At 44.9% G+C, this 18,717-nt stretch overlaps 1 protein-coding gene across 4 annotated transcripts in view; it reads right to left on the reverse strand.

Annotated features, from left to right (window-relative positions):
• Positions 1 to 18,717, reverse strand: part of LOC133541618 (brain-specific angiogenesis inhibitor 1-associated protein 2-like protein 1) — a 169,582-nt gene that overhangs the window by 88,481 nt on the left and 62,384 nt on the right. The window contains exon 1 of one of the 4 annotated variants that reach the window (XM_061885117.1): positions 3,779 to 3,840. The exons of the other annotated variants lie outside the window; for them this stretch is intronic. The gene's annotated coding sequence lies outside the window, so the exon portion shown is untranslated. Of the gene's footprint in view, positions 1 to 3,778; positions 3,841 to 18,717 lie in introns of those variants that run through there. 4 annotated transcript variants of the gene reach the window in all.

Genomic DNA, 18,717 nt, shown 5'->3' on the forward strand with positions numbered 1-18,717 from the left:
ATTTCGGGAGAACATCCGCACCGTAACAGAACATAAACACAACAGAACAACTACCCAGAACTCCTTGCAGCATTAACTCTTCCGGGACGCTACAATATACACCCCCCCGTTACCCCTACCCCCACCCAACTCAACCCCGCCCACCTCAACTTCCTCATGATCTTTCAGGGAGAGCATGTCCCAAATTCCAACCTGCTGTTTTTGAGGCATGTTAAAAAAAAAATAATGCACTTTGTGACTTCAATAATAAATATGGCAGTGACGTGTTGGCATTTTTTTCCCATCACTTGAGTTGATTTATTTTGGAAAACCTTGTTACATTGTTTAATGCAGGGGTGCCCACACTTTTTCTGCAGGCGAGCTACTTTTCAATTGACCAACTCGAGGGGATCTACCTCATTTATATATATCATTTATATTTATTTATTTATGAAAGAGACATTTTTGTAAACAAGTTAAATGTGTTTAATGATAATACAAGCATGTGTAACACATATAGATGTCTTTCTTTCACAAAGACAAGAATATAAGTTGGTGTATTACCTGATTCTGATGACTTGCATTGATTGGAATCAGACAGTAATGATGATAACGCCCACATTTTCAAATGGAGGAGAAAAAAAGTTGTCCTTTCTGTACAATACCACATGAAAGTGGTTGTTTTTTGGCATCTAATTCATCCAGCTTCCATACACTTTACAAGAAAAACATTGGCGGCAAATTCCGTAGCTTGCTTGATTGACATTCACGGCACCCGAGGGTCTTGTGAGATGACGCTGGCTGCTGCCAGTTCATTATTATGAAAAAATGACAGAGAGGAAGGCGAGAAACACTTTTTATTTCAACAGACTTTCGCGCCGTCCCTTCCGTCAAAACTCTAAAGGCCGACTGCACATTTCCTATCTTCACAATAAAAGCCCTGCTTCATGCTGCCTGCGCTAACAAAATAAGAGTCTCGGAAAGCTGGCGTGCACAAGTGATGTGCACGCCAGCTTTCTGAGGGATCGCTTGTGCACGCCAGTTTTCCGAGACTCTGTATTTAGTTAGCGCAGGCAGCATGAAGCAGGGCTTTTATTGTGAAGATAGGAAATGTGCAGTCGGCCTTTAGAGTTTTGACGGAAGGTACGGCGCGAGAGTCTGTTGAAATAAAAAGTGTTTCTGGCCTTCCTCTCGGTCATATTTTCATAATAATGATCTTGCAGCAGCCAGCGTCATCTCACAAGACCCTCCGGTACCGTGAATGTCATTTAAGTGACGTCTTGGTGAAGATTGATGATCACTCATTTTTAGGTCTTATTTTTTTTAAAAGCCTGGCTGGAGATCGACTGACACACCCCCCGCGGTCGACTGGTAGCTCGCGATCGACGTAATGGGCACCCCTGGTTTAATGCATCCAGCGGGGCATCACAACAAAATTAGGCATAATATTGTGTTATTTCCACGACTGTAAATATCGGTATTGTCACGGCCAGGGCGCATTGGAATGAGCCCTCATAATTCCTTCCGCTCTGCTCCTTACCTCGGGACACGCCCACGGCCGCGCAAATCCAGGGTCGCGCCATGTGCGTCTCCGCCCTGCAGCAGCCACCAGCTGCAATCATTTACCGGCAATCAGCACACCTGCCTTCATAAGCCTGCTCAACTTGCCATCAGGCGCCGGAATATAGTCTACTGTACCTTCCCTGTGTGCATCCCGAGTCACGCTGTGTGTCGTGTGCTCCTGGATCTTCCCTGCCTCCTTCGTGCTTCCTGGTTCTTGACTCCTCGCTTGCCCCCGGACTACGACGACTCGCTCCTGCGTATCGACCCCGCTTTCGCCCCTGGAAAACCCTGCCTGCCTTGCCCTTGTCGGACAGCACCGCTCCTCTAAACATGCACCTCCAACATTTACGGTAAAACCCTCAAGTTAAATCCTGCACATAGCCTTTCACCATACACACTCTTGGATCTCGTTCACACTCAATTTCCTTAGTTTATATTATTGTTGTTTTAATGATGAGTATATATATATATATATATATATATATATATACATACATATATATATATATAATAACTTATAGACATTAAGCTCCCTGGTGTCAGTTGCCGTCATCTCCCTCTGCAAACCACAACAGGTATCGGTTGATATTAGAATCGATAATTAAGACTTGGACAATATCGTAATATCGGATATCGGCAAAAAAGCCATTATCAGACCTCTCTAGTAAAAATCGATCTTAAATATCGAAAAAAAAATTGGGGAGACTGTCCTGTGGGCCCGATTGAAAAGCTTAAAGGGGAACATTATCACCAAACCTATGCAAGCGTCAATATATACCTTGATGTTGCAGAAAAAAGACCATGTATTTTTTCAACCGATTTCCGAACTCTAAATGGGTGAATTTTGGCAAATTAAACGCCTTTCTGTTTATCCGTCTTTTAGCGATGACGTCAGAACGTGACGTCACCGAGGTAACACACCCGCCATATTCAATTTCACATTACAAACACCGGGTCTCAGCTCTGTTATTTACCGTTTTTTCGACTATTTTTTGGAACCTTGGAGACATCATGCCTCGTGGGTGTGTTGTCGGAGGGTGTAACAACACTAACAGGGAGGGATTCAAGTTGCACCACTGGCAAGAAATCTGCCGCCAGACCCCCATTGAATGTACCAGAGTGTCTTCACATTTGACCGGCGATGCTAAGACAGACATGGCACAGAGATGTATGGATAACCTGCAGATGCATTTGCAACCATTAAGTCAACGAAATCACAAAGGTGAGTTTTGTTGATGTTGTTGACTTATGTGCTAATCAGACATATTTGGTCACGGCATGACTGCCAGCTAATCGATGCTAACATGCTATGCTAATCGATGCTAACACGCTATTTACGCTAGCTGTATGGACATTGGAAACTAGATACCCACATTTAATGCAAAACAAACACTTACCAATCGACAGATTTAAGTTGCTCCAGTGTCACAATATGCGAAAGTCCTGATCGTTTGGTCCGCACATTTTACCGGCGATGCTAATAAGGCAGCCATGCTATGTATGGGCCACTTCATTAGGTACACCCACGCTATGGCCGAATAGCGTCAATAACTATTCGCTCAATAGCTTCAATTTCTTCTTCAATTTCGTTTTCGCTATCTGCCTCCATACTCCGACCATCTGTTTCAATACATGCGTAATCTGTTGAATCGCTTAAGCCGCTGAAATCCGAGTCTGAATCCGAGCTAATGTCGCTATAATTTGCTGTGGTAACCGCCATGTTGTTTGTATTGGCAGCACTGTGTGACGTCACAGGGAAATTGATAGTGGTTTCGAAGATTGCGAAAATAAGGCACTTTAGAGCTTTTTTTAGGGATATTCCGGGACCGGTAAAATTTGGAAAAAAAAATTCAAAAAATACAACAAATTGTGATAATGTTCCCCTTTTAGCAAACTATGAACACGCCAAAACATTTGTCCTTTATCATAGTTACACGTATGACAAAAAAGCGCGTGAATATAAGTGGTATTCAGTGGGGTAATATGAATGAAATGTGCTGACAGTTCACTGCTCCTGCCAAATGTATTGCACTGAGTAGAGCTGATCACCACTCCAAGATGGCGGCCCCGCGTCACGTCAGCACCAGCAGGAAGTAGCGCTCGCAGCTGCGTCTACTTAGAACAGGTCTATGGTTCTAACGTTAGCAGCGAGTTTACAGCCTCACTAATTTAACAACACAGCAAATAAAAGTTACGTTACTCAGCCAATAAACGTTAACTTACATTCAAAACTTACCCTTTTTTGTGCGACTTCAAATGTCGAACGAAGTTAGACGTTGTTGCCTCTCCGTCTGTAATCTTCGAACGAACCGCATGCTTCGCATACTGGAATTTCTTTTTTTTTTTTTTCTTTTTAACCAAGTCGTAGTTTTAATACCCAAACGAAACAATTTTTGGCATCATTTTTCCTCACTGGTGCGTTGCTTGATAGCTCTTCTTCGTTGGTTTTCCTGCAATTTGATTGGATGAATGCTGTGGGCGGGACATAAGTTGGATGTAATTTGATTGGCTGTTGTACTGACAGGTAGCGCACATGCGTACACGATGGAAGATACGGAACGCTCCTGAATAACTTTTTAATAGGGGTGGGCAATATCGCAAATTTGGGTATCGATACCGATCCGATACCGGACAGTATCGCCAATACCAATACCGGAAGTGTCGTCATTTGATGGGGGTGACTTCGGGGTATCGATACTTTTGCAAAACAAATTTGTACTTTTGCCTTTATTAATTGATTATGATAATAATACAACACAGGACAACGATTTATGTCAAAAAATAAAATAATTATTACAAAAGTAATATCAATAGCAATAAAGTAATGCAAATAAGGTGCAAACAACTACTGAACCTGGCTTGTCGCCTCAAAACACACAAACACTTAAGGTAAATAACACAACTCTAGTTATTGAACAAACTTGTAAACATGAACACAAAACAAAAGAACTGAAAAATCCAAATAAAAAAGTAATAATATCAATTACAATAAAGTCCATCCATCCATTTCCTACCGCTTATTCCCTTTTTGGGCTCGCGGGGGGCGCTGGCGCCTATCTCAGCTACAATCGGGCGGAAGGCGGGGTGCACCCTGGACAAGTCGCCATAAAGTAAATAGTGCAAATAAGGTGAGAACAAATACTGAACCTGGCTTTTCGCCTCAAAACACACAAACACTTAAGGTAAATAACAAAACTCTAGTTATTGAACAAAGTTGTAAACATGAACACAAAACAAAAGAACTGGAAATCCAAATAAAAAAGTAATAATATCAATTACAATAAAGTGCAAATAAGGTGAAAACAAATACTGAAGTTGGCTAGTCGCCTCACAACACACAAGATCTTAAGTAAAAAAGAAAAGACTAGTTATTAAACATTTGTAAAAATGAACACAAAAGAAAAGAATTGAGAAATTCTTATTGATATTTTAGTGCAATAAAATACTTTACAGTTTACAACCAAGACATTAAGTCGCACCGGAAACGCACGCGCGCGCGTGTGTGTGTGTGTGTGTGTGTGTGTGTGTGTGCGTGTCCGAGTGAACCTCGGAGCGAATTATACTGATGTGTGTGCGCCAACGCACCAAGCGTCATGTTAATTGTATTTATTTTATTTTATTTTGGGTTGAAGATTAATTTTTAAAGTGTTTTTAAATCTCGTTCGCGACCCATCACTAGGGAGGAGGGTGGAGTGGTGCGCTCACATTTTTTTTTAAATCGGAGTCCATCCATCCATCTCATTCCGCTTATCCCAGGTCGGGTCGCGGGGACAACAGCCTAAGCAGGGAAACCCAGACTTCCCTCTCCCCAGCCACTTCGTCTAGCTCTTCCCGGGGGATCCCGAGGCGTTCCCAGGCCAGCCGGGAGACATAGTCTTCCCAACGTGTCCTGGGTCTTCCCCGTGGCCTCCTACCGGTTGGACGTGCCCTAAACACCTCCCTAGGGAGGCGTTCGGGTGGCATCCTGACCAGATGCCCGAACCACCTCATCTGGCTCCTCTCCATGTGGAGGAGCAGCAGCTTTACTTTGAGTTCCTCCCGGATGGCAGAGCTTCTCACCCTATCTCTAAGGGAGAGACCCGGAAACTCATTTGGGCCGCTTGTACCCGTGATCTTATCCTTTCGGTCATGACCCAAAGCTCATGACCATAGGTGAGGATGGGAACGTAGATCGACCGGTAAATTGAGAGCTTTGCCTTCCGGCTCAGCTCCTTCTTCACCACAACGGATCGGTACAACGTCCACATTACTGAAGACGCCGCACCGATCCGCCTGTCGATCTCACGATCCACTCTTCCCCCACTCGTGAACAAGACTCCTAGGTACTTGAACTCCTCCACTTGGGGCAGGGTCTCCTCCCCAACCCGGAGATGGCATTCCACCCTTTTCCGGGCGAGAACCATGGACTCGGACTTGGAGGTGCTGATTCTCATTCCGGTCGCTTCACACTCGGCTGCGAACCGATCCAGTGAGAGCTGAAGATCCCGGTCAGATGAAGCCATCAGGACCACATCATCTGCAAAAAGCAGAGACCTAATCCTGCGGTCACCAAACCGGAACCCCTCAACGCCTTGACTGCGCCTAGAAATTCTGTCCATAAAAGTTATGAACAGAATGGGTGACAAAGGACAGCCTTGGCGGAGTCCAACCCTCACTGGAAATGTGTCCGACTTACTGCCGGCAATGCGGACCAAGGTCTGACACTGATCGTACAGGGAGCGGACCGCCACAATAAGACAGTCCGATACCCCATACTCTCTGAGCACTCCCCACAGGACTTTCTGAGGGACACGGTCCAATGCCTTCTCCAAGTCCACAAAGCACATGTAGACTGGTTGGGCAAACTCCCATGCACCCTCAAGAACCCTGCCCAGAGTATAGAGCTGGTCCACAGTTCCACGACCAGGACGAAAACCACATTGTTCCTCCTGAATCCGAGGTTGGACTATCCGGCGTAGTCTCCTCTCCAGTACACCTGAATAAACCTTACCGGGAAGGCTGAGGAGTGTGATCCCACCATAGTTGGAACACACCCTCAGGTCCCCCTTCTTAAAGAGAGGAACCACCACCCCGGTCTGCCAATCCTGAGGTACCAGAGTGATTCGCTTAATTTGGTGAAATATCGATACCATCACGCCAGTATTGATACGATACCAATACTCACCAAGTATCGATACTATCGATACTTGGTATCGGATACGCTCAGCCCTACTTTTTAATCGTTGGGTTTTGGTGGAAAGTAGCAAGTCAAAAGGCTCAAGTCCAAGTCAAGTCACAAGTCATTGATGTTAAAGTCTAAGTCGAGTTGCAAGTCTCTTTACATTTTGTCAAGTCGTGTCTAAAGTCGTCAAATTCATGACTCGAGTCCACACCTCTGGCAGTTAGCAATCTATTACCCACAATGCACTTCTGCCATGACCCTCCCCCGCCGAATACTTATTGGCTGACGTGTATGAGACGATTGCAGACATTTTCTGCGTCTCTTCCGCGAATGAGATAAATAATATCATTTGATATTGTGTTGTTTTTAGTTGTTTTTTTTTTCCCTTGGCCTCAGTCTGCACCCCCTCTCCAGGGCCCAGGCTAAGACCGATTTTTTTATTTTATTTTAATCTTCTATTTTTTTCTCCCCCCCTTGTTTACCTGTATCTCATCTTTTTTTGTAAGGGGCGCTGGAAGCCGGCAGACCCGTCAGCGATCCTGTTCTGTCTCCCTGTAATGTTTGTCTGATCTTGAATGGGATTGTGCTGAAAATTGTAATTTTCCTGAAGGAACTCTCCTGACGGAATAAATAAAGTACTATCTAATCTAATCTAATCTAATCTGCGGTACATGATTTCCTTTACGGTGCCATTTAAGTTACCACCAACAATGAAACGAACCATTTTAATAGCTACAGCAGTAGCATATAGCATATATGCTATTTGATTCTACAGATTCTACAGCATTCCCTGACCCACAATGCACTTCTGCCATGACCCTCCCCCGCCGAATTCTTATTGGTTGACGTGTGTGTGTGACTATTGCTGACATTTTCTTCGTCTCGTCCGCGAATGAGATAAATCAGGGGTGTCAAACTCATTTTAGATGGGGGGCCACATGGAGAAAAATCTGCTCTCTTGTGGGCCGGACTGGTAAAATCACGGCACGATAACTTAAAAATAAAGACAACTTCAGATTGATTTCTTTGTTTAAAAATAGAATAAGCACATAATGAAAATGTAAAAATCACAATGTTTTTTTTCTTACACTTACATGTTTGGGTTAACTGTATTATATTTTTATATATTGTTATTTATACTTTCTGAGTAAATTATGTGATAATGTTCATCAGTCAACTCATTGGTGTTAATTTTTAATCCATCAAAATAAAAAAAATAATATCAAAATATAATTACAGCAAGTTATTTATGTACTTTGCTCATTTTCCACGACTGGTGCACTAACATCATGTGGTTTATTCATATTTTTTTTACATATGTAGCATCGTCTACAACATGGGTGTCAAACTCTGGCCCGCGGGCCAAATTTGGCCCGCCATGTAATTTATTTTGGCCCTTGAGACAATATCAAATTAACATTAGAGCTGGCCCGCCGGAATTTCAGTAACCCCCCCCCGAAAATCTACCGGGACAATCGTTCTCTCGAATTTCTCCTGATTTCCACTCGGACAACATTATCGCCGGCGTGCCTTAAAGGTACTGCTTTTAGCGTCTTCTACAACCTGTTGTCATGTCCGTTTTTCCGCCATACAATCAGCGTGCCGGCCCAGTCTCGTAATATATGCGGATTCTACACACACACACACACACACAAGTGAATGCAAAGCATACTTGGTCAACAGTCATACAGGTCACACTGAGGGTGGCCGTATAAACAACTTTAACACTGTTACAAATATGCACCACACTGTGAACCCACACCAAACAAGTATGACAAACACATTTAGGGAGAACATCCGCACTGTAACACAACATCAACACAACAGAACAAATACCCAGAACCCCTTGCAGCACTAACTCTTCCAGGACACTACAACATGTGTGTCAAACTCTGGCCCGCCGTGTAATTTAATTTGGCCCTTGAGTCAATATCAAATTAACATTAGAGCTGGCCCGCCGCTGTAACACCGCATTCACCGCTAATACTCTTACTTGCCAACCCTCAAGATTTTCCCGGAAGACTCCCAAAGTACAGTGCCCCTCCCAAATTTCATCCCGGACAACAATATTGGGCGTGGGCTTAAAGGCATTGCCTTTGGCGTTCTCTACAACCTTTGCCACATCCACTTTTCCTCCATACAAACAGCGTGCTGTCCCTGTCACATAATATACTTGTTCAACAGCCATACAGGTCACACTGAGGGTGGCCTTATAAACAACTTTAACACTGTTACAAATATGCACCACACTGTCAACCCACACCAAACAAGTATGACAAACACATTTAGGGAGAACATTCGCACCGTAACACAACATCAACACAACAGAACAAATACCCAGAACCCCTTGCAGCACTAACTCTTCCAGGACACTACAACATGGGTTTCAAACTCTGGCCCGCCGTGTAATTTCATTTGGCCCTTGAGTCAATATCAAATTAACATTAGAGCTGGCCCGCCGCTGTAACACCGCTAATAGTCTTACTTGCCAACCCTCCCGATTTTCCCGGAAGACTCCCAAAGTACAGTGCCCCTCCCAAATTTCATCCCGGACAACAATATTGGGCGTGGGCCTAAAGGCATTGCCTTTGGCGTTCTCTACAACCTTTTGCCACGTCCACTTTTCCTCCATACAAACAGCGTGCTGTCCCTGTCACATAATATATGCGGCTTATACTCACACACAAGTGAATGCAACGCATACTTGGTCAACAGCCATACAGGTCACACTGAGGGTGGCCGTATAAACAACTTTAACACTGTTACAAATACGCACCACACTGTGAACCCACACCAAACAAGTATGACAAACACATTTCGGGAGAACATCCGCACTGTAACACAACATCAACACAACAGAACAAATACCCACAACCCCTTGCAGCACTGACTCTTCCAGGACACTACAACATGGGTGTCAAACTCTGGCCCACGGGCCAAATTTGGCCCACCGTGTAACTTAATTTGGCCCTTGAGTCAATATCAAATTAACATTAGAGCTGGCCCGCCGCTGTAACACCGCATTCACCGCTAATAATCTTACTTGCCAACCCTCCCGATTTTCCCGGAAGACTCCCAAAGTACTGTGCCCCTCCCAAATTTCATCCCCGGACAACAATATTGGGCGTGGGCCTAAAGGCATTGCCTTTGGCGTTCTCTACAACCTTTTGCCACGTCCACTTTTCCTCCATACAAACAGCGTGCTGTCCCTGTCACATAATATACTTGGTCAACAGCCATACAGGTCACACTGAGGGTGGCCGTATAAACAACTTTAACACTGTTACAAATATGCACCACACTGTGAACCCACACCAGACAAGTATGACAAACACATTTAGGGAGAACATCCGCACTGTAACACAACATCAACACAACAGAACAAATACCCTGAAACCCTTGCAGCACTAACTCTCTCAGGACACTACAACATGGGTGTCAAACTCTGGCCCGCCGTGTAATTTCATTTGGCCCTTGAGGCAATATCAAATTAACATTAGAGCTGGCCCGCCGCTGTAACACCGCATTCACCGCTAATAGTCCTACTTGCCAACCCTCCCGATTTTCCCGGAAGACTCCCAAAGTACAGTGCCCCTCCCGAATTTCATCCCGGACAACAATATTGGGCGTGGGCCTTAAGGCATTGCCTTTGGCGTTCTCTACAACCTTTTGCCATGTCCACTTTTCCTCCATACAAACAGCGTGCTGTCCCTGTCACATAATATATGCGGCTTATACACTCACTCAAGTGAATGCAAGGCATACTTGGTCAACAGCCATACAGGTCACACTGAGGGTGGCCTTATAAACAACTTTAACACTGTTACAAATATGCACCACACTGTGAACCCACACCAAACAAGTATGACAAACACATTTCGGGAGAACATCCGCACTGTAACACAACATCAACACAACAGAACAAATACCCAGAACCCCTTGCAGCACTAACTCTTCCAGGACACTACAACATGGGTGTCAAACTCTGGCCCGCCGGCCAAATTTGGCCCACCGTGTAATTTAATTTGGCCCTTGAGTCAATATCAAATTAACATTAGAGCTGGCCCGCCGCTGTAACACCGCACTCACAGCTAATACTCTTACTTGCCAACCCTCAAGATTTTCCCGGAAGACTCCCAAAGTACAGTGCCCCTCCCAAATTTCATCCCGGACCACAATATTGGGCGTGGGCCTAAAGGCATTGCCTTTGGCGTTCTCTACAACCTTTTGCCACGTCCACTTTTCCTCCATACAAACAGCGTGCTGTCCCTGTCACATAATATATGCGGCTTATACTCACACACAAGTGAATGCAAAGCATACTTGGTCAACAGCCATACATGTCACACTGAGGGTGGCCTTATAAACAACTTTAACACTGTTACAAATATGCGCCACACTGTGAACCCACACCAAACAAGAATGACAACACATTTCGGGAGAACATCCGCACTGTAACACAACATCAACACAACAGAACAAATACCCACAACCCCTTGCAGCACTAACTCTTCCAGGACACTACAACATGGGTGTCAAACTCTGGCCCGCCGGCCAAATTTGGCCCGCCGTGTAATTTAATTTGGCCCTCAAATTAACATTAGAGCTGGCCCGCCGCTGTAACACCGCATTCACCGCTAATAGTCTTACTTGCCAACCCTCCCGATTTTCCCGGAAGACTCCCAAAGTACAGTGCCCCTCCCAAATTTCATCCCGGACCACAATATTGGGCGTGGGCCTAAAGGCACTGCCTTTGGCGTTCTCTACAACCTTTTGCCACGTCCACTTTTCCTCCATACAAACAGCGTGCTGTCCCTGTCACATAATATACTTGGTCAACAGCCATACATGTCACACTGAGGGTGGCCGTATAAACAACTTTAACACTGTTACAAATATGCACCACACTGTGAACCCACACCAAACAAGAATGACAACACATTTCGGGAGAACATCTGCACTGTAACACAACAGAACAAATACCCAGAAACCCTTGCAGCACTAACTCTTCCAGGACACTACAATATACACCCCTGCTACCAACAAACCTCGATTTTGCATGTCACTATAAAGTTATATAAGCCTTGCTTGTTCAATATTCAATGCAAAACTTGTTTGGGTCCCTATTAAAATGTTAAGTTAGCTCGGTTGGTAGAGTGGCCGTGTCAGCAACTTGAGGGTTGCAGGTTCGATTCCCGCTTCCGCCATCCTAGTCACTGCCCTTGTGTCCTTGGGCAAGACACTTTACCCACCTGCTCCCAGTGCCACCCACACTGCTTTAAATGTAACTTAGATATTGGGTTTCACTATGTAAAGCGCTTTGAGTCACTTGAGAAAAGCGCTATATAAATATAACTCACTTCACTTCACTTCACTTCAACTTTGGCCCGCGGCTTTGTTCAGTTTAGAATTTTGGCCCACTCAGTGTTTGAGTTTGACACCCCTGGTCTACAAAGATACAAAGAATTGCTATTGCAACACCCAGTGGACACATTTAGAACAGCAGTTTCTTTCATTCAAAAATGTCGACCAATTGTTATACTCATCCTGCGGGCAAGATAAAACTGTTTGCGGGCCGTACGTTTGACACCCCTGAGATAAATATAATTATTTGATATTTTACGGTAATGTCGCTCCGGAGTATATGTCGCATGAAAAAAACTGCGACTTATAGTCCGAAAAATACGATATGTGCTCCAATCACTCTGTCACAAAAAGTTGTAGAAATGACTAGAAACTCAAGACAGCCATGAACAAGTATATGCAAACCTTTGATGGTGACTGTACATGGATCATAGAATGACCTGTTGTTCACCTTCCCTGCCATGTCTTTCAACATGATTTCTGCATTACCTTATCTCATAGTGACACTTGCTGCCATTCAAAGAGTGCTACGGAGAGAATGTGGCCTCGGTTTAAAGAGAAACTCATTACATTAAGTCGGAATGTGAATGTCATCTTTAAAAAGGCCCAACGTGCAAACTTAATGACTCGTCTGTCAACAGAAAACGTCAAAGAAATGACTTCACAGTCAACCAACAGTCCCTTTTCCCCGTCGTTTGTTTGTTGATTGTTGTCATAGCCTTTGGAGAATGTTGCCAGGCAGCAGGCGTCAAACCAGGTGTGGGAGTTTCGTGTGTGTCATGATGTTGATATCTGCTGCCGAGAACTAACTAACCGAACCCAGATAAGGCCTGAGGAAAAAGTTCCTGTTTGCCAACGCCGGAGTCAAGTCTAGACTCATCAAGCACTTTTGAGAAATGATTTGAAAAGCGCTGTAAAAAAGAGGTAATCCGGTCAATTACAACACCTTTGAAGTTAAACTTGTGGATATTTGAGAGGAGTAAGTAGTAAGTAACTTCATGAATGTTTTTTGTGACCAACAGGTGTGTGCTCCAATCACTATCACAAAAAGTTGTAGGAATAATTGGAAACCGCAATGACATTGTGGGGAGGAGCAGCCCTGCCCAAGATGGCGGCAAGGAGGCGGAGAATGCGGATGAGTGGAGAGGCGGGGGGTGCCGGGAGCGCCGCCGGCGGAATTAAATTCAGGTGCGTAGATCAAGCACCGGCACACAATTGACATTTCTCCTCTGGCTGTATAAAAGGGGAGAAGGAGGAGGGATCATGGCAGAAGGAGTAGGAGAACCAGCAGAAGAACCTGACGAGCGAGCCGAAGACAGCGACCAATACTAGGCCGACTGAAAGCGAGCGAGGAGCAGCTGAATTTGATTGCAACGGTGTCGCTCCCGGCACCCCCGCCTCTCCGCTCATCCGCATTCTCCGCCTCCTTGCCGCCATCTTGGGCAGGGCTGCAGGGTGCCTTGCTCCGCCGTCGGCCCGTCGGCTGCGCCTCCCCACAATGTCATTGCGGTTTCCAATTGAGTTTCCAATTATTTCTACAACTTTTTGTGATAGTGATTGGAGCACACACCTGTTGGTCACAAAAAACTGGCTGACAGCGGGGCAGGGCACGCTGCAGCCCTGCCCAAGATGGCGGCAAGGAGGCGGAGAATGCGGATGAGCGGAGAGGCGGGGCGTGCCGCCGCAATTAAATTCAGGTGCGTAGCTCAAGCACCGGCACACAATTGACATTTCTCCTCTGGCTGTATAAAAGGGGAGAAGGAGGATGGATCATGGCAGAAGGAGTAGGAGAACCAGCAGAAGAACCTGACGAGCGAAAACGAGAGCGAGCCGAAGACAGCGACAAAGACGCGGCCGACTGAAAGCGAGCGAGGAGCAGCTGAATTTGATTGCAACGGCGGCACTCCCGGCACGCCCCGCCTCTCCGCTCATCCGCATTCTCCGCCTCCTTGCCGCCATCTTGGGCAGGGCTGCAGGGTGCCCTGCCCCGCCGTCGGCCCGTCGGCTGCGCCTCCCCACAATGTCATTGCGGTTTCCAATTGAGTTTCCAATTATTTCTACAACTTTTCGTGATAGTGATTGGAGCACACACCTGTTGGTCACAAAAAACTGGCGGACAGCGGGGCAGGGCACGCTGCAGCCCTGCCCAAGATGGCGGCAAGGAGGCGGAGAATGCGGATGAGCGGAGAGGCGGGGCGTGCCGGGAGTGCCGCCGCCGCCGCCGCCGCAATTAAATTCAGGTGCGTAGATCAAGCACCGGCACACAATTGACATTTCTCCTCTGGCTGTATAAAAGGGGAGAAGGAGGATGGATCATGGCAGAAGGAGTAGGAGAACCAGCAGAAGAACCTGACGAGCGAAAACGAGAGCGAGCCGAAGACAGTGACACAGACGCGGCCGACTGAAAGCGAGCGAGGAGCGAGCAGTAGAGGAGCAGCTGAATTTGATTGCAACGGCGTCGCTCCCGGCACGCCCCGCCTCTCCGCTCATTCGCATTCTCCGCCTCCTTGCCGCCATCTTGGGCAGGGCTGCGCCTCCCCACAATGTCATTGTGGTTTCCAATTATTTGTACAACTTTTTGTGATAGTGATTGGAGCACACACCTGTTGGTCACAAAAAAACATTCATGAAGTTTGGTTCTTTTTTAAATTTATTATGGGTCTACTGAAAATGTGAGCAAATGCGCTGAGTCAAAAGTATACATACAGCAATGTTAATATTTGGCAGGTTTCACTGCAAAAACGCGCTTTTGGTAGCCATCCACAAGCTTATGCTAGAATTTTTGACCACTCCTTTTGACAAAATTGGACTAGTTCAGCTAAATGTGTTGGTTTTCTGACATGGACTTATTTCTTCAGCATTGTCCACACGTTTAAGTCAGGACTTTGGGAAGTTCCATTCTAAAACTTCCTAGCCTGATTTAGCCATCCCTTTACCACTTTTGATGTGTGTTTTCGGGCCATTGTCCTGTTGGAACACCCAACTGATGCAAAGCGAAAGCCATTTATCAACAACATCCAGAAACGCCGCCGGCTTGTCCGGTTCCGAGATCATCTAAGATTGTCCACACGTTTAAGTCAGGACTTTGAGAAGGCCATTCTAAAACCTTAATTCTAGCCTGATTTAGCCATTCCTTTACCACTTTTGATGTGTGTTAGGGGTCATTGTCCTGTTGGAACACCCAACTGTGTCCAAGACCCAACCTCCGGGCTGATGATTTTATCAATCAATCAATCAATCAATGTTTACTTATATAGCCCTAAATCACTAGTGTCTCAAAGGGCTGCACAAACCACCACGACATCCTCGGTAGGCCCACATAAGGGCAAGGAAAACTCACACTCAGTGGGACGTCGGTGACAATAATGACTATGAGAACCTTGGAGAGGAGGAAAGCAATGGATGTCGAGCGGGTCTAACATTATACTGTGAAAGTTCAATCCACAATGGATCCAACACAGTCGCGAGAGTCCAGTCCAAAGCGGATCCAACACAGCAGCGAGAGTCCCGTTCACAGCGGAGCCAGCAGGAAACCATCCCAAGCGGAGGCGGATCAGCAGTGCAGAGATGTCCCCAGCCGATACACAGGCAAGCAGTACATGGCCACCGGATCGGACCGGACCCCCATTTTAGGTCGTCCTGAAGAATTTGGAGGTAATCCTCCTATTTACTCTCTGTAAAGTACCAGTTCTACAATGCGTTTTCTTTATTTTCCTGACTATTTACATTGTAGATTGTCGCTGAAAGCCTCACCAAAATGAATGAAGACAAGTGGAAAAACAGGTGAAATAACTGAAAGCATGTTTTGTATTCTCGTTCCTTCAAAATAGCCACCCTAAGAAATCGGAAATGCTGATTATCGGTCCTGCCAGACACCGACACTTATTTCATAAAACCACCTTAACGTTTGACAACCAAACAATTACACGAAGCGACTGGGTGAAGAATCTCGGGTTTATCTTGGACTCAACTCTCCCGTTTGAGTCGCACATTAGGAGTCTTGCTAAAACAGCCGAGGATGTCGTTGTGGCTCGTGCAGCCATTTGAGACATTTGTGATTAAATTTGATTTATTGATTGATTGATCACTGCTTTTTTATTGCAGCCCCCACTGTATAGTTATTCCAGAGAGGAAAGAGGTCAGTCGGTGTTTTTCTGGGCACATTTAATGGTTCCTGCCTGTGGAACAACCTGTTGGAGGGCCTCAGGACTTCAGAGACCTTCCAGATAAAAAAGAAAAAAAAAGACAAAAAATCGAGCTTTTTACTGATCGTCTTAAACACTCCTTAGATTCTTAATTTATAATATAGTAATATCCATCCATCCAACCATTTTCTACCACTTATTCCCTTTCACGGTCGCGGGGGGCGCTGGCGCCTATCCCAGCTACAATCGGGCAGAAGGCGGGGTACACCCTGGACAAGTCGCCACCTCATCGCAGGGCAATATAGTAATAGTTAAAAGTCATTTAATTCTATTATTACTGCTATTATTCTCACTAGTTTATGCTACCATTTATTGAATAATTAATGTATTCATAGTTTATTTTATCATAAATTTTGCATAATCTTTTTAGATGACGTTCAGTTTGAGTTATTATCCAATGTGGATGCCTCCAAGGTGCCGTTTTTCCTGCCTGGTCATGTTATTGCTGACAGTGCTGTGTGTGGGTGTGTTCTTTTTTTTCCCGCTTTTGTGTAAAAGCAACTTGCCTGTGCATGAAAAGTGCTACGTGAATAAAGTTTGATTGATTTACTATATACTTAAAATGATCCAACACATAACCCTGTCTAAATAGCTAGCAACACAAGTGAGGAGCCAGATACTTGTGTCTTGCCTGCCCGTATTTCACAATCCTTATGAGAGACAAGAAGTCAACATTTTTTAGTTTTTTTTTTTTTTTTGCATTCTAACGAGGGCTGTAAATTTCAATAATGTCAGTAATTTTAAATTTTTAATTGCCGATTAACCCAAAGACTTTTTTTTTGACCCTCGATCCGTGCCGTAGTGGGGAACTTGGCTGCAGTTCACTTGCTACTGAAGAGCCGCAAGCGAGCAGAAATAGACAAAAGTCTACCTTGTGGAAATATCAGGTTTAAAGGGGAACATTATCACCAAACCTATGCAAGCGTCAATATATACCTTGATGGTGCAGAAAAAAGACCATGTATTTTTTTAACCGATTTCCGAACTCTAAATGGGTGAATTTTGGCAAATTAAACGCCTTTCTGTTTATCGCTCTTTTAGCGATGACGTCAGAACGTGACGTCACCGAGGTAACACACCCGCCATATTCATTTCCACATTACAAACACCGGGTCTCAGCTCTGTTATTTCCGACTATTCTTTGGAACCTTGGAGACATCATGCCTCGTGGGTGTGTTGTCGGAGGGTGTAACAACACTAACAGGGAGGGATTCAAGTTGCACCACTGGCAAGAAATCTGCCGCCAGACCCCCATTGAATGTACCAGAGTGTCTTCACATTTGACCGGCGATGCTAAGACAGACATGGCACAGAGATGTATGGATAACCTGCAGATGCATTTGCAACCATTAAATCAACGAAATCACAAAGGTGAGTTTTGTTGATGTTGTATATGATGTTATGTGCTAATCAGACATATTTGGTCGCGGCGTGACTGCCAGCTAATCGATGCTAACATGCTACGCTAATCGACGCTAACATGCTATTTACCGGCGGTGCTAAAGCAGACATGGCACAGAGATGTATGGATAACCTGCAGATGCATTTGCAACAATAAAGTCAACGAAATCACAAAGGTGAGTTTTGTTGATGTTGACTGCCAGCTAATCGATGCTAACATGCTATTTACCGGCGATGCTAAGACAGACATGGCACAGAGATGTATGGATAACCTGCAGATGCATTTGCAACCATTAAGTCAACGAAATCACAAAGGTGAGTTTTGTTGATGTTGTTGACTTATGTGCTAATCAGACATATTTGGTCACGGCATGACTGCCAGCTAATCGATGCTAACATGCTATTTACGCTAGCTGTATGTACATTTGAAACTAGATACCCACATTTAATGCAAAACAAACACTTACCAATCGACGGATTTAAGTTGCTCCAGTGTCACAAGATGAGAAAGTCCTGATCGTTTGGTCCGCACATTTTACCGGCGATGCTAATAAGGCAGCCATGCTATGGGCCACTTCATTAGGTACACGCGCGCTATGGCCGAATAGCGTCAATAGCTATTCGCTCAATAGCTTCAATTTCTTCTTCAATTTCGTTTTCGCTATCTGCCTCCATACTCCGACCATCTGTTTCAATACATGCGTAATCTGTTGAATCGCTTAAACCGCTGAAATCAGAGTCTGAATCCGAGCTAATGTCGCTATATCTTGCTGTGGTAACCGCCATGTTGTTTGTTTACATTGGCAGCACTGTATGACGTCACATGGATAGTGGTTTCGAAGATAGCGAAAATAAGGCACTTTAAAGCTTTATTTAGGGATATTCCGGGACCGGTAAAATTTTGAAAAAAACTTCAAAAAATACAACAAGCCACTGGGAACTGATTTTTATTGTTTTTAACCCTTTTGAAATTGTGATAATGTTCCCCTTTAAAGGCCTACTGAAATGACATGTTCTTATTCAAACGGGGATAGCAGGTCCATT

The sequence above is a fragment of the Nerophis ophidion genome, linkage group LG23 (genome assembly GCF_033978795.1).
Source record: "Nerophis ophidion isolate RoL-2023_Sa linkage group LG23, RoL_Noph_v1.0, whole genome shotgun sequence".
Classification (NCBI taxonomy): Eukaryota; Metazoa; Chordata; class Actinopteri; order Syngnathiformes; family Syngnathidae; genus Nerophis; species Nerophis ophidion.